Source organism: Dipteris shenzhenensis, chromosome 2 (genome assembly GCF_047967505.1).
Source record: "Dipteris shenzhenensis isolate YYH24624 ecotype China chromosome 2, Dip_SZ_1.0, whole genome shotgun sequence".
Lineage (NCBI taxonomy): Eukaryota > Viridiplantae > Streptophyta > Polypodiopsida > Gleicheniales > Dipteridaceae > Dipteris > Dipteris shenzhenensis.
The window spans coordinates 51,727,215-51,741,349 of NC_141597.1; positions in this window are offsets into that span (position 1 = coordinate 51,727,215).

Below are 14,135 nucleotides of genomic sequence, written 5' to 3' on the forward strand. Positions count from 1 at the left end.
AAGCTTGTTCTTTTGAGACAAAGCTCCACCAAGTAAGCTATCGTTCGGAGCTAATGCTATACAAACTGCCCATAAATTTCACTTATTGTGAATGGTTTCTACACCTGTCACCAGCAAAATATATTGACCCAACAAGCCAATGCTTTAAACAAGTGCAAATTGAATGTACCTAGGTGCAAATAAGGCACAAGCAATGACAAAACTGGCAAAAAGAGAGCAAGGCCCCATACTCTTTTTGTAAGTGCCAATTTTTGCAACTCTTCTTGAGTGCTTGCACCTACAAATGATATTCCTATGGTACGATGGCTTGCAATGAACTCAAAATTCAAGCAAAAAGAAATCAATTTTTGTGTTGAGATGTATTGTTAATTGAGCAAAAAGACTACATACTCAAAAGCCAATGTGTAGATTTTGGTTAACAGTCAATCACCATGCAACCATCGAACAACAATCATCAAACCATCATGAAACCATTAGTAAAAGTTGTCAACCACCATGCTGGTTAGTAGGCAACCAAAAAAATACCATGAAACCACCGAGTAACCACAAGGAACCACCATGGTTGTTCATGTCAACGATCAATCACCATGCTGGTTTGGGTCAACCACCACATACCACCGAGAACCCTCGTAGTTGTTTGTGGTCAATAGTCAACCACCATGCTGATCAATGGGCAACCACCACACTACCATGCTTGTTTGCAACCATTTTGCTTAATTGGGTAAAAACTTGAAAAGCAAAGATTTTGATTTTGGAGTAATATTGTGTGACAATATCCTTGGGGCACTTTTCCCCTCCAATGAGGATGTTTTCTACTCTAGTGTTACTATTAGGGTTAGAGTACCTACTTTTCTCTGTGACACACACTCTCTTGCAATAGAGTTTCACTCTAACATTTGGCATCAGAGCATAAGATGCTAGCCTTTCTATTCTTAAGTGTACACTCCAATGCTTGGATCTTTGTGATTGCCAATCACTTGGCTGGGAGAAGACATTTGTATTCAATGGACTAGACTTCTTCTAATTTAGGTCATCTTCAACCTCGGCTCATTTTTTCTCAATAGAGAATTTATAGCACTATTTAAGTCATTTTGCTTCTCTACAAAGGCCAAGCTTGTTCTACAACACTTCAATCTTATCTTTGATGTCATTTCCCTTTATATTGGCTAGGAAAAAATGTTCTTGGAGTCACTACATCAACATACAAAATCCCTTGCATAGCATTGTTCATAGCAACAATTGCAAAGTGCTATAACTTTTGATCTAAAGATCAAAACAAGGTCATTCTATCACTCACATTGAATGAATTGATCTCTTCTACAACTCCTCATGAGTTTTTATGTGGTTTAAAACCTCCTATACGAACTTTAGGATAACTCATTTTTTGTCTAATATATACGTCGATGGGCGTATATTTTTGGAACCTGAGAAATCAATATAAATATCACACATGTATATATCACACAAAGAAGCACCAGTAGGTTGATGGGATTAGCACTACTAGGCACAAAATCTAGGCTAGGATGGATTGGCTCTAGGCATAAAAGCTAGCAAGTGGCAATAGCGAACCTAAATGAGCTAAGTTTGGTTTTTCTTTTGTATAAGTAATCATGATTTTCCTAATATGATTTTGTGAGAGACCTTGATTATAGGAAGTGCTAATCAAGTGCTCATGGCCACTCACAGATAGCTGGCATGCCCAAAAACTTTTGATAAGTGCATGTGATGAGGATGATCAATACTGAGGGAAGCACTGGAAGATGAGCACACTTTATCGGAGTCTCTATGATAAAGTTAGCGTTGCATGGAATCTAGGAGTTCGCATGAGAAGTCAACAACAAAGGGTCAATTAACTACATCCCCGGCCCAATGGATTACATGGAGATATATTTATAAAAATTTTAAAGAGCAAAAGTACGTTGCTTGCGTACATGTCAACGAAAAAAAGATTTGAGGTCTTTCATGAAGAGTGAATCTTAGAGAGAGTTCTAGCATCCAAAAGCTATGGAGGTCGTGTTTCTATATGGACGAGCTGATTTGGGAGACTAAGGGCTATTTTTGGAAGAGTTCCTAGTACAAGAGAGCTTTGGGAGCTACTCTATACATGTAGTCTTTGCAGATAAGCCAGCAGTGTAGAGACGATATTGGAGCTACACATAGAATTATAGCATGCTTTCCAAAGGAAGGTTGTAGAGAAGATTATGAGCTACTTTTCAGTTTTACAGTGGATCAATCCAACCTTTGTATCAAATTTTATCGCTTCTACAAGGCGCCTGGCAAGTAGTTGAGAGATATTGCACCAAATTTTGGCTAAATTGGCTTTGGTTTCTACGTGTTGTTATGGGCTTGTGTATACAGATGTAGGAAGAGAGTTCAAGTTGTGTTGTGGTGTAAGGTTTCTTGTTCTTACACAAAATTTGGTGTTGACATTTTGGAGTTTTTTGGAAGGAGTGCCTTGGTGCTGCCAAGAGCTTTTCATAGGTTGTTGCAGGTTGCTAGCTTGCAAGCATGTTATCAAGTTCAAGCCAAAGGTTTCATGCGATGAGAAGCAAGTGTTTGGGAAATTCTGTGAAGATTTGAGGAAATTAGTTGTGGAGAAGCAATGGCAAATTGATTTGTAGGATTGACATATGTACTAGAGACGTGTTCAGAGGTTATGTGGGCACCAATTGTTCAATGTGTAGGAGGGAGCTTCCTATTTGATCTGTGGGGTTTTCCTACCAGTTTTGTGGTTTCTTTTGGTTTTTTGTGATTTGATGAGTAGATTGCCTTCTTGCTTCAGATTTCTCAGATCTTCTGGTTTATGAGGAGTTGATGAGGGCATATGCTCAAATTTTATATGGAATGTGGCTTAGATTTGATGCTATAAAGGCAGTTTCCTTGTTGCTCTACCCATCCTATTAGCATTTGTATGCTTTCTGATCCTATGCATAAACGATAAACACATATTTTTTATTTTTTGTATACATCTTAGTCCTCTTCTCATTTGGTGTATGCATGTATGTAATGCATCCTAAAATCTTCAAGTGTCCTCTATCAGCAGTCTTAAAGCCGGTCAACCCGATCTCAGTTATACTATCATTTATGGTTGCTCCAAGTGTAATGTTTAAGATGTACACTCCATGATTCTAGTATGATGCTATACTCTTCTCATTCAATTTAGCCCTATCACTTCATCTCTCAACTAACCATCAAATGCATAAGAGGTACTCACCTCCACCATCTATCCTTAGGCACTAATCCACAAGAGCTTTAAACTCTTTGAGCTTTCCAAGAGCTCCACCCTTCTCTTTCAAGAATTAGATTAATGTAATGCTCCTAAAATCATTAATGACAGTGAAGTAATATATCCTTCCATCGATAGGATTGCATTTGTGTAGGCCTACCCTAAATATCAGTGTGCAAAATTTCCAAAGGCCTTTTGTTCATTTGACCTTCCTTGGGGAATGGCAACCTTGCCTACTTCCCCAACTGACATGCATCACATACATGTGAAATTCCTTTTTGTCTTTTCAGACCTTTCAACGTTTGATACCCTTTTTTCTTTTCATACCTTTCAACTTTTGAATATTCACATGCCCAATTCTCTTATGACACACATTAATGTCTAACACACACCAATGATTATGTGAAAACATGGAGGAATTCATTTTTGAACACCCACATCCAAAGTACTCAATCTTCCTTCCTGATGACCCTATGTAATGATCTTGCATCCATTGTTAGAGTCATACAATTATGCTATTATTTTCAGCTATGCATCTTGTGCTCCAATTGCATATTTCTTGCTTTGTGTATTAGTGTCAGACAATTTCACCAAAGTATCCAACTCTGTCCTAAGCCATTTGAGGCTCAAAACCCATAGGACTAGATCAATGTTGAGCCCTTTGTGGCTCAAAACTTGCAGGGCCACTACCGTCACTGTGCTCCATTGTTGTGGCTATTAACATGCCACCCTTACAATTGCTGAGCCGCCCTCGAATCTGCTACACTAGAGTAGTTTATTGGAGAGGACTACGTAGCGGTCCGGGGTGATCTGCGTGAAATAAGAGCAGAACTTCCAGAAGTGGGTGGTATGCATGTCCTCGAAGGTGCGAATGTGGTAGCCATGGAGGTTGCGGACTCGAAGATAGAGGGGTAAGTCTTAGAACTAAGAGGGGCTAATGTCGGGGTTGAAGACAATCTGGTTGTTGAGATTATGGAGCTTGTCATCAATGGGCCGGCTATGGGCAGGGAGATCATAGAGTAGCAAGAGGACGAGGCGGTTGAAGTGCACCGCAACAACCATCGCGGGGTCTGGAACAGAGCCATAGGTGGCATTGAATGCCTGGAGGTGGAAGCAAAATCCCTCCTGAGTCATTTCCTTGTGGAAATTGTACTTTGAGAAGTTGTAAATAATATTTGGATCCTTTTCTTGGAGCTCTCAGAAGTGGGCCTAGGTCCATCATCTTTCCATGGGCATGTAGACGGGATGGATCCGCTCGAGGTGTGTATTGCGATAGTAGTGCCAAAATTGCTCCTTCTTCAAAAAGGGGAGGTGCCAATGGGGTTGAAGGCTAGTGTCCGAGTCAGTGAGGGCAATGAGCGCATCTAGGGCTAAGTGGTAACTGCCACATGTGCGCTTTGAATGGGTTCACGGCCCGCCGTCATTGAAGGATTGGGTAATGAACTGAGTGAGGGGGCAAACTTTCATAATCATTGGATATCTTCGAGCGTGGATGAGGGGGGTGTTGGAGGGACATCATCGTCATCATTTGGCATAGGTTCCTCCTCAGCAGTCCTTATGGGCAATAGATCGATGGGCATTGGTACAAAATGTGCCAGCTTCAGGAGCATGTTGAGCGCCTCATTCGGAAGGTTGACATGAGCTTTGGAGGAAATGGACTGGGAGGTCCCGTGCTATGCAGAGGTAGTGTTGGAGGCATTAGAGGAGTATTCCGGGAGGTTTATGTGGGGGAGAGGGAGCGGGACGAGATTGGTTGGTTGCGGGGGGGAGTTGGGCGGGATCTGTAGGGGGTGGCTACATAATTTTGGTGGGGGAGGGTAGAGTTAAACATGGCAATGGATTCTTGCCCTTCCTCCTCAGTGACATCTTTGGTATAGGCTACAATGAATTGTTTCAAAATTGCTAACCAAGGACTCGGGGGAGTCCTGGAGAGCTTGTAGCACCCGATTATACAAAATGATGATTCTGAGAAGATGGTAGGCTGTGGAGCGGCATGCACCTAGGTGTCCTTGCATTTGAACGGTGAAGGCTTGGCCATAGGTCTGCATCTAGTTTATGTCATCTTAGAGGCTGTCGGGAGTGCAGACCCATGGGCCAAGTTCATCGGGCTTAGCTAGTTGCATCGCTTCATCGTCCTGTGGATAATTTGTGGACTTCATGGATTAGCTAGCATGCACAGAATCGCACTAGGCACAAAATTTCATGAAAGTAACAAGAGAAATGAGCTCATTTGATGTGTTCCGATCGTTTTGATACCAAACATGACTAAATTTGGATATTTGTAGAAAAAATTATTTTTAACCCCAAACTTGCATCCAAACGACACCCTCCTCTAGACTCGAGGGAAGGGAAGAAATCAATGAATTTTTTTAAAGCCCAAATTGGCATCTAGAGGAGCCCTCCTCTCGATGCCAGTTTGGGCTTTAAAAAAATTCACAACTTTTGCTAGAAGTATCCAAATTTAGTCATGTTTGGTATCAAAACAATCACAACACATCAAATGAGCTCATTTCTCTTGTTAGTTTCATGAAATTCTGTCTCTCGTGTGATTCTGTGCATGCTATCTCTCCTCTAGAAGCCCTTTTAGGCTGAAAAATTTACCCAAAACGGTGGGAAAAAAAGACAAATTATCATGGTAAAAACCATGGGAGATAGACAGAGCCATAATGCATGCATGAGAGAGGGGATAGAGAGAGATGATAGAGTTACACATAGACAGAGATAGAGGGTCTATACATAGGACGAAGAGAGAGAGAGAGAGAGAGAGAGAGAGAGAGAGAGCGAGTGAGAGACTATTGGAACCTCAAGTGGATGAAATTAGGAAGCCATAAAAATGAAATGGAGGGCATTTGTGCTTAAAAATTGTGTACCATATAAACTTGTTGAGGATGTGTGTGTGTGTGTGTGAGAGAGAGAGAGAGAGAGAGAGAGAGATAGAGAGAGAGAGAGAGAACAGTGCATGCATGAGAGGGGGTAGAGAGAGATGTGACAAAGTTAGACATAGACGGAGATAGAGTGTTGCAATGATTACGAGGATGAAGAGAGAAAAGAGACAAAAATAATTTTGTGTGTGTGTGTGTGTGTGTGTGTGTGTGTGTGTGTGTGTGTGTGTGTCTGTGTGTGTGTGTGTGTGAGAGGGAGAGAGAGAATAGTGCATGCATGAGAGAGGGGGTAGAGAGAGATGTGACAGAGTTAGACATAGACGGAGATAGAGGGTTGCAATGAGGACAAGGAGGACGAAGAGAGAAAATAGATAAAAATAATTGTGTGTGTGTGTGTGTGTGTGTGTGTGTGTGTGAGAGAGAGAGAGAGAGAGAGAGATGTCATAACTGGAATAGTTGAAACAAAACATGTTGGTTGCCAAAAAAAACTCACTCCTAAACTTGCTCAAAAAACTCGCTTCTTGCCCATCCCCCCACCTTCTGAACCCTAGTGAGTTGGGACCACGTATTCGGTGTGGTTGGAAGTTTCTAGACCCAAGCATCTCGTTCGCCTTGGTAGTAGCATCGGGTTTCCAAGAGCTTTGTCACAACCCAACACTTGTGAGGCCGTTGTGCGTGGAGGGTTGAAATCAGCCCTTGTAGATAGTCATGGAAATTGGTGGCATCGAGCTCTGCTCTTGGATGGATTGCCCATGTTGGTGCAAGCCAAGAAGGGATCGGCAGAGACCCTTTCCCTACTTCGGTCTTCCATGACCATTGACTTTTGTTGAAGTGATGTTGTGCACAGAGAATGGCTTCATGTTCACGGCATTTCTAGGTGGGGCACTTGGCATTGGGCATGGAAGGTAGGGGTGGAAGAGTAGCTTGCAGCATGGCCTTGCTGTCACACTGAGATTAGAACTTCACACTATCTTTTCCTGGACTTCCTTCTGAGGGTTGGAGCTAGGGGTGCTGGAGGCTGCTGTGCCTTGGAATTTCCTTTGTTAAAAAACTCCTTGCCTTTGTTGGGTGGTGGTATTGTAGGGGAGATGGAATGAACTTCACAAAGTGGAATTACTGCAGTTCTCTCCCTGTTCATGAGAGTTCCTGTTCTAACCCTCCAATTGATTTGGCAGTATATGGCATAGCACCAGGTCCTTCCCAATATCATTTGTTCGTCGATCGCCTCTATGAGGAGAACATAAAAATGAATCTCTACCTCCTGATGAACAACCATTAGTTTCAAGTCCACATACCCCAATATACTTAAGAGTTGACCATTTATTGCACGAATTGAAGCCATAATAACAGTTAGAGGTACCTGCAATGCTTCCCATACTTCGCGGGAGATGAAGTTATGGCTCACTCCTAGATCCATGAGTGCCTGGATGCATAAGCTCAGGCCCTGCAATTGGACATTCAACCTAGCTGGATCTACCATTAGTTCATCAGTTGATCTTGGATGTTCGAGTGTTGCCTTAAATAGCACCAACTACTTTTGTTGATTGATTTTGGCATTATGTTCCTTGGCCTCTTCAATGGCCTGGCATTTCATCTAGGCTACCTCAGCCTTGAGGTCCTTTTACCTATGGATGGCCAAGAGGGTCTGCAGGGTGAGGGGGCTGTAGTATCTTTTCAATTTGCTACCGTTAAGGTAGCCGTCCATCTCCACTTTATCCAAGGTAGCTATTCGACATGCACCTTACGGAGTAATCTCCACTATGCGGTAGGGACCCATGCCCCTATATTTAAGTTTATGTTTGGTGTTGCGTATGCTATAGAGGAGTGCGAGATCTTCTTCCTCGAGGTCTTGCCTTCTCCACTAGGAGGCAATAGGCTGCATGCAATCTCATTTCATCTAGTCATTCAAGATTGATTAAGCGCTCTCCCAATGCATTTTTGGTGAGCCTTTCCTTAACCGTGATGCGAAGGATGGGCACTACATATTCCATTGGCATAACTGCTTCCACCCCAAAGGCTAGGCTAAAGGGGGTGCAGTTTATGGCCACTTTGTAAAGACATTCTGTAGGCTCACAATGTTGTGATGAGCTTTCAATGGTGCAAGTTATCATCTTGCAGCATGTTTTGTTTGAGCTCTCAACCAGGCTATTTGCCCTGGGGTAGTATGGCATCGACTTCCTATGTATGATCATGAATTCACCAATCAGGATTGCTATACTTTCATTGAGGAAATGAGTTCCTCGATTCATTGACTAATTCTAAGGGGCACCAAAATCGTGTGATGACTGGTTCATATAAAAACTTAGATGTGGACCGCGCATCGGTTTTTCTTGTAGCTTCCCCCTCCACCCATTTGGAGAAATAATTAGTGTGGCTAGGATAATGTATTTGGCCCCTGTTCCTTTAGCTAGTAGGCTTATCATGCCGATAAAATATATGCCCCATTTTTTAAAGGGTTGATCAGTTAATATTCCCATTAGGGGCATCATGTCCGCTTTATGTGGGATTTGCACTCTTTGGTTGGGATCACATCGCTTGATAAACTTGGGTGCATCTCTGAAGAGAGTTGGCCATCAAAGGCCTGCCTGCAACACTTTACGTGCCGTACCGTCTGGGAAAGTGACTGCGTGCTATGGGCTTCTTTGAGCACGTCAATCTATTTGTGTTTGCACACACACCTGCGCATGATGCCATCCTTGCCCATGTGGTATAGTTGGCCTACAATTAGCTATTGATATGGTGCTGAGTCCTATAATGAGTTTGCGGGCTCTATCCCTCTTGAGGGCTTTGTCCAAAGGCAAACCTATTTGCCAGGTCCTGGCATATTTCAGCTACCCATTCTGGAATTATGTCAATGAGAATAGGGGAGCATCTGGGAGGTCATCCTAGACTCCTGTTGGAGCTTCCCCATTGGGAATCCTTGAGAGGTGGCTAGGACATGGGTCTTTCCTTTAGGCACTATGACTGTGAAGTCAAACTCCCGAAGGCTTAACATCCACCTTGTGATGCGTGCCATCATGCAGGGCTTGTTGACCAAATACAGTAATGCTTGCTGATCAACAAAAAGATGAAATTGTTGGGGCTAGCAAGTAATGCCTGAACTTCTTAGTTGTGTAGACCATGGCCAATAGGCCTTCCCTCTCTATTGTCATGTAATTAACCTTGGCTTCATTTAATTGTTGACTAGCATAGTATACCAAGTAGTCCAAGTTGTACTCCCCTAGTTGGTGGGCTAACACACATCCGATGGCAAAGTTTGAGGCATCTATGTGGATGTGGAATATTAGATTCTAGTTCGGGGCCCGCAATACTGGTGCTATGGCTAGAGCTAGCTTGAGGGTTTCAAAGGATTTATAACATTCTTCGATCCACTGAAACGCTACTAACAGCTTGTACAATGACAGGGCTATGTCTGCATAAAACATGATGAAAGTTTTATAGTAGCCCATATGGGGTACTGTGCCTTTGCTTGGGGTATTTCTAGCAATTCTTACTCTTCTATCAACCTTTTCTGTAGATGATTGAGTAATCGGTGAGTCTATCTCATGTGTGTTTGAGGTTTTCCATTCTAATTCCTCATCAAAGATTACATCTTTATAAATAATGAGCTTGCGGTTGATGGGATCATACAACTTGTATGCTTTGCTTTCTTCACTGTAGCCAACCATGATGCATTTATGTGACTTTGCATCCAATTTCCTGCAATGATCATCATGTATGTGGGCATATGCTATGCAACCAAATATGTGGAGATGCCCAATGTGTGGCTTATGTCCAGTGAATGCTTCATAAAGTGTCATACCTTGAATTGGTTCAGTATGAAGCCAAAAGCAAATAGTTTGCAGTGGCTATTGCTTCTGCCCAATACTGATTCAGAAGATGCTTCTCACTAAGCATTGCTCTAGCACTATCTACTAAAGTACCATTCTTCCTTTTAGCTCTTGCATTCTGGTGAGGAGTATCTGCACAAGTGAATTGTCTTCGAATGCTGTGACTTCTGCAAAAGTTCATGAATGCTGAAGACATGTATTCACCTCCTCTATCTGATCTCATGACTTTGATCTTTCTACCTGTCTGGTTTTCTACCATGGCTTTGAATTCTTGAAATCTGGAAAACACTTCAGATTTCTCTTTCAAAAAGTAGACCCAACAATATCTGATACCTGTCTGGTTTTCTACCATGGCTTTGAATTCTTGAAATCTGGAAAACACTTCAGATTTCTCTTTCAAAAAGTAGACCCAACAATATCTGATGTACTCATCGATGAAAGTCAAGTAGTAAAGTGAACCATTGATGCTACGGCATAACCCCATGCATCTGTATTCATCAAATCAAGGATACCTCATGCTCGAGAGGTACTTCTGCCAAAGCTAGTTCACTTTTGTTTGCCAAAGCAGCATGCTTCACAAACTTTCCAAGAAACTGTAGCTTAGGAATCCCGATTGCCATATTTTGATTCTTGAGATTTAGCAAGCTCTTGAAATTGACATGACCATATCTCTTGTGCCATTTTGTAGATAGTCGCATCATCTGTTACGATTGAGCTGACATGGCATGCATATCTGCTACTGTATCTAGCATTATGTACAAGCGTCCTTCCTTAACTCCTTTTCCTACTAGCTGAGATTTGTCTCTGATAGTGCATTCATCTTCGTCAAAGATGACTCAGTAGTTTGTTTCGGCATTTGTCCTATTGACAAGAGGTCCTCACTGAGCTTCGGAACATAGAGAACATCTTTCACCAATCCTTTTGTACCAGTGAAATTGTTTATAGGGATAAAGCCTATCCCTTGAATTGGATTTGGTGTATTATTTGCTGTGTAGATGACATTCTTTGGATCTTCTAATGGTTTCATCTCTGTGAACCATTCTTGATGATTTGTCATATGAGATGATGCACCATTGTCGATGTACCAAGGATCTTGATCTACTTGGTTGACTTGATAGCTGGAATCCTCTTTTGGATTGCAATCAATGTCTAGGTACACTATATCAGTCTTTTGCATTTTCTTGAATCCTGGAAGTGTTCTTGGACTCGTAAAGTGCTAGGAACATATCCCTTGCTTCTTTTGATGTCTTGACTGTGTTGAGCTGTCCGAGCATGACATCTTGCACATTCTGCTTGATCAGCCTATGCTTGGGCAATGGCAGGATCTACTATAGGTGCAAAAACTATTGGTGTAGCTGGAGATCCCACTACTAGTGTTGTGAGTGACAACAGATGGAGTAGAGCTATTACTGACTAGACCATCCAATGGTCAAGGTGTAGATCCATCGGCATACTCCCATTTGTCTAGAAGTATAAGAATGGTCTCCATTTAGTATTTCCATGTGCTGTAATTGGAGTTGTCTAGCTTAGAAGATGCCTCCAGATTAAGGTTGCTAGTCGTAGACATGGTGCAAGAAATGTACTCAAAGTGTCGTGAAGATCACTGCCTAAATCAACTATAAAACACTAACTATGGCAAGTGAAATATGAACTGTCGATGATGAAGGTAGAATTGCAATATATATAATCTAATCTGAATTACAAGGGTTGTGGCAAATGATGTCGGGCCTCCAGATTAAGGTTGCTAGTCGTAGACATGGTGCAAGAAATGTACTCAAAGTGTCGTGAAGATCACTGTCTAAATCAACTATAAAACACTAATTGTGGCAAGTGAAATATGAACTATCGATGATGAAGGTAGAATTGCAATATATATAATCTAATCTGAATTACAAGGCTTGTGGCAAATGATGTCGAGAATAGCCAAGAGGCTTTACAAGGCTGAAATAAAGTACACAATGCCATGAAATAGGCTTTACAATGATGGCATGTGTGTGTGAAATCAAATCACGTGCTATCTGCCCCCACTAAACAACTGGCAATGCCTCTAAACACTCTAAAGTCCACTCACTGAACTGATGAACGTCAGGTTTCAGGTAATGTGACGATGTGAAACCGTATGTAAGCATTGGGATTGAACTAGTCGAGAATTTTGGGCATGGCTTAGATTGGCAACTTGGAGAAATTCAAATTGTCTCCTCTATGGTGATCTAGTCTACTCTGATCTAGATCTAGACCAACTATGGATCGATGAAAGAACATCAAATAATTTCTTTTCTTTGGTTCTTCTTATGTGTTGGGTCAGATGCGTCGATGTAGAGGCTGATGTGCATGTAGGAAGTGGATTTGTTGGCGAGGCTCAAAAGTGAGTGGTGCTTGTGCCAAAATGTGCACATGATGTGACAAATGTGTAGAGCAAGAAAAATCTATCGTTTCACCTTTTTGTAGCACCCTCAAATTCCTCTTGGATCAAGAGATATGACTTGATCTAGCTAGAGGGGCAAAAAGGGTGAAAATGTGCTCAATGACGATGTGGCACTATGCTTAGCAAGAGGTGTGCGAGTGGAGCAACCTGGGTGCCTCAAAGGAGGTCATTGTGCTTAACAGAGTGCAGTGCTGACTAGATTGATGAGGTGGCAGATGGCAGGATAAGGTGACATGTGGTGGCACCTGTGGATAAGGCTACCACATGGCTAGTTATTGACCAGTCCAACCAAACCCAAGGTTAACAATTAACCTAACCTAGGTACAATTATCTACCACATGTCAAAAGATTAACCACTCCCAAATCCAAGGTTAACGAACCTAACTCGGGTAAAATTATATTTGCCACCACGTGTCTTTTTCTAAGGTCCAAAGACATTGTGAAGGCTTGAGCGATGGCCTTCTAAACAGGTGATGGTCGATGGAGGAGCACACAGGGCCATTGCAAAAGGTGACTTGGAGGGGAAGCCGCATGCTCGTTGAGTCTATGAAGCCACACTCTTTGGAGCTTGCCATCGGCTACGTTGCTACTAGTCGTGGTCGTCGGTAGAGGAAGCTATGGCATAGACGGAAGCACAAGACACTTCGTTTGTGAGCTTGTGGTGGCTGGTCTTGTAGCCAGTTGAGATGAAGGTCGCTATAGGGCCTTCGTTGCTGCCAGTAGATGGGAGCTGGCAGATGGCGTGATGCGCAGAAGGTTGTATGCATCGAGGGAGGAAGAGTTGCCATTTGGAGAAAAGGTTGCTGTAGCCCGATTGTGCATGCGCCTTTTCTGAGTTGGACGTTCGTGGACAACCATTGGTGAGCCGGTTGGGAGCCTATGTTGCTATAGTGGAGCTTGCTGCAAAGCGCTACTATAGAGTGGCTACTAGGAGCCATTGAAGCGGGCATTTGGAAGAGCCGTATAGCAGTGTGGAGGCCATGAGTCATGGGTGAGCCGCTTGGAGGTGCTTGGAGCTATGGTCATTGGAGCAGCGAGTTTGCGAGGTTGGAGGTGCTTCTGGTAGGATGTTGTGTTGATGGCCTTTTGTTGGAGCTACCTCGCATGAAAGTAGTCGTTGAAGCCGCCTATGCAGAGTCTTTGAAGAGTTGCCTTTGCCTTGAGTCAAATCTTTGTTTTTTATTGTTCGTGATGAGTAGCCTTCTTGAGCATTGTGACCTCCTTGCCTTGCTACTATTGCTACTATTGGTCGAGGCTACTTGTTGTATAATAGAGTTCTCTCAAAGTTGAAGAGAAGTAGGCAGATTTGAAGAACCCATAACCTTTCTCTCAGAAACTAAAATAAAGTGTCTCTCTCTCTCTCTCTCTCTCTCTCTCTCTCTCTCTCTCAGAATGAATACTCAATCGATCAAAGAACTCTCAAGAAAATGAACGGACAGAAATTCCCCTCAAATGGACAAAATTTTTCTCTATCACTCAATGGAAATATTTCATCACCGGAATGAAAGAATAATCACTTGCTCTCAATCTCCTAGTCACTCTCTCACACTCTCACAAAGATGGTGCCTTAGCAGAAGGGACAACCATGCTTTGATACCATGACAAAATATGAAGAGGGGAGAGGAGAAGAGTGGAGATGAAGAGAGAGGGCACAGCTAGAGGGGAAGTAGCAAGCTAAGGGTGTCCACTTTTTGTTTACTCCCCAATCCTTAGGAGGTGGAAAAACAAGGTTTTTAGCACATCACCTACTTCCCTATGGATCTAGTCTTTGA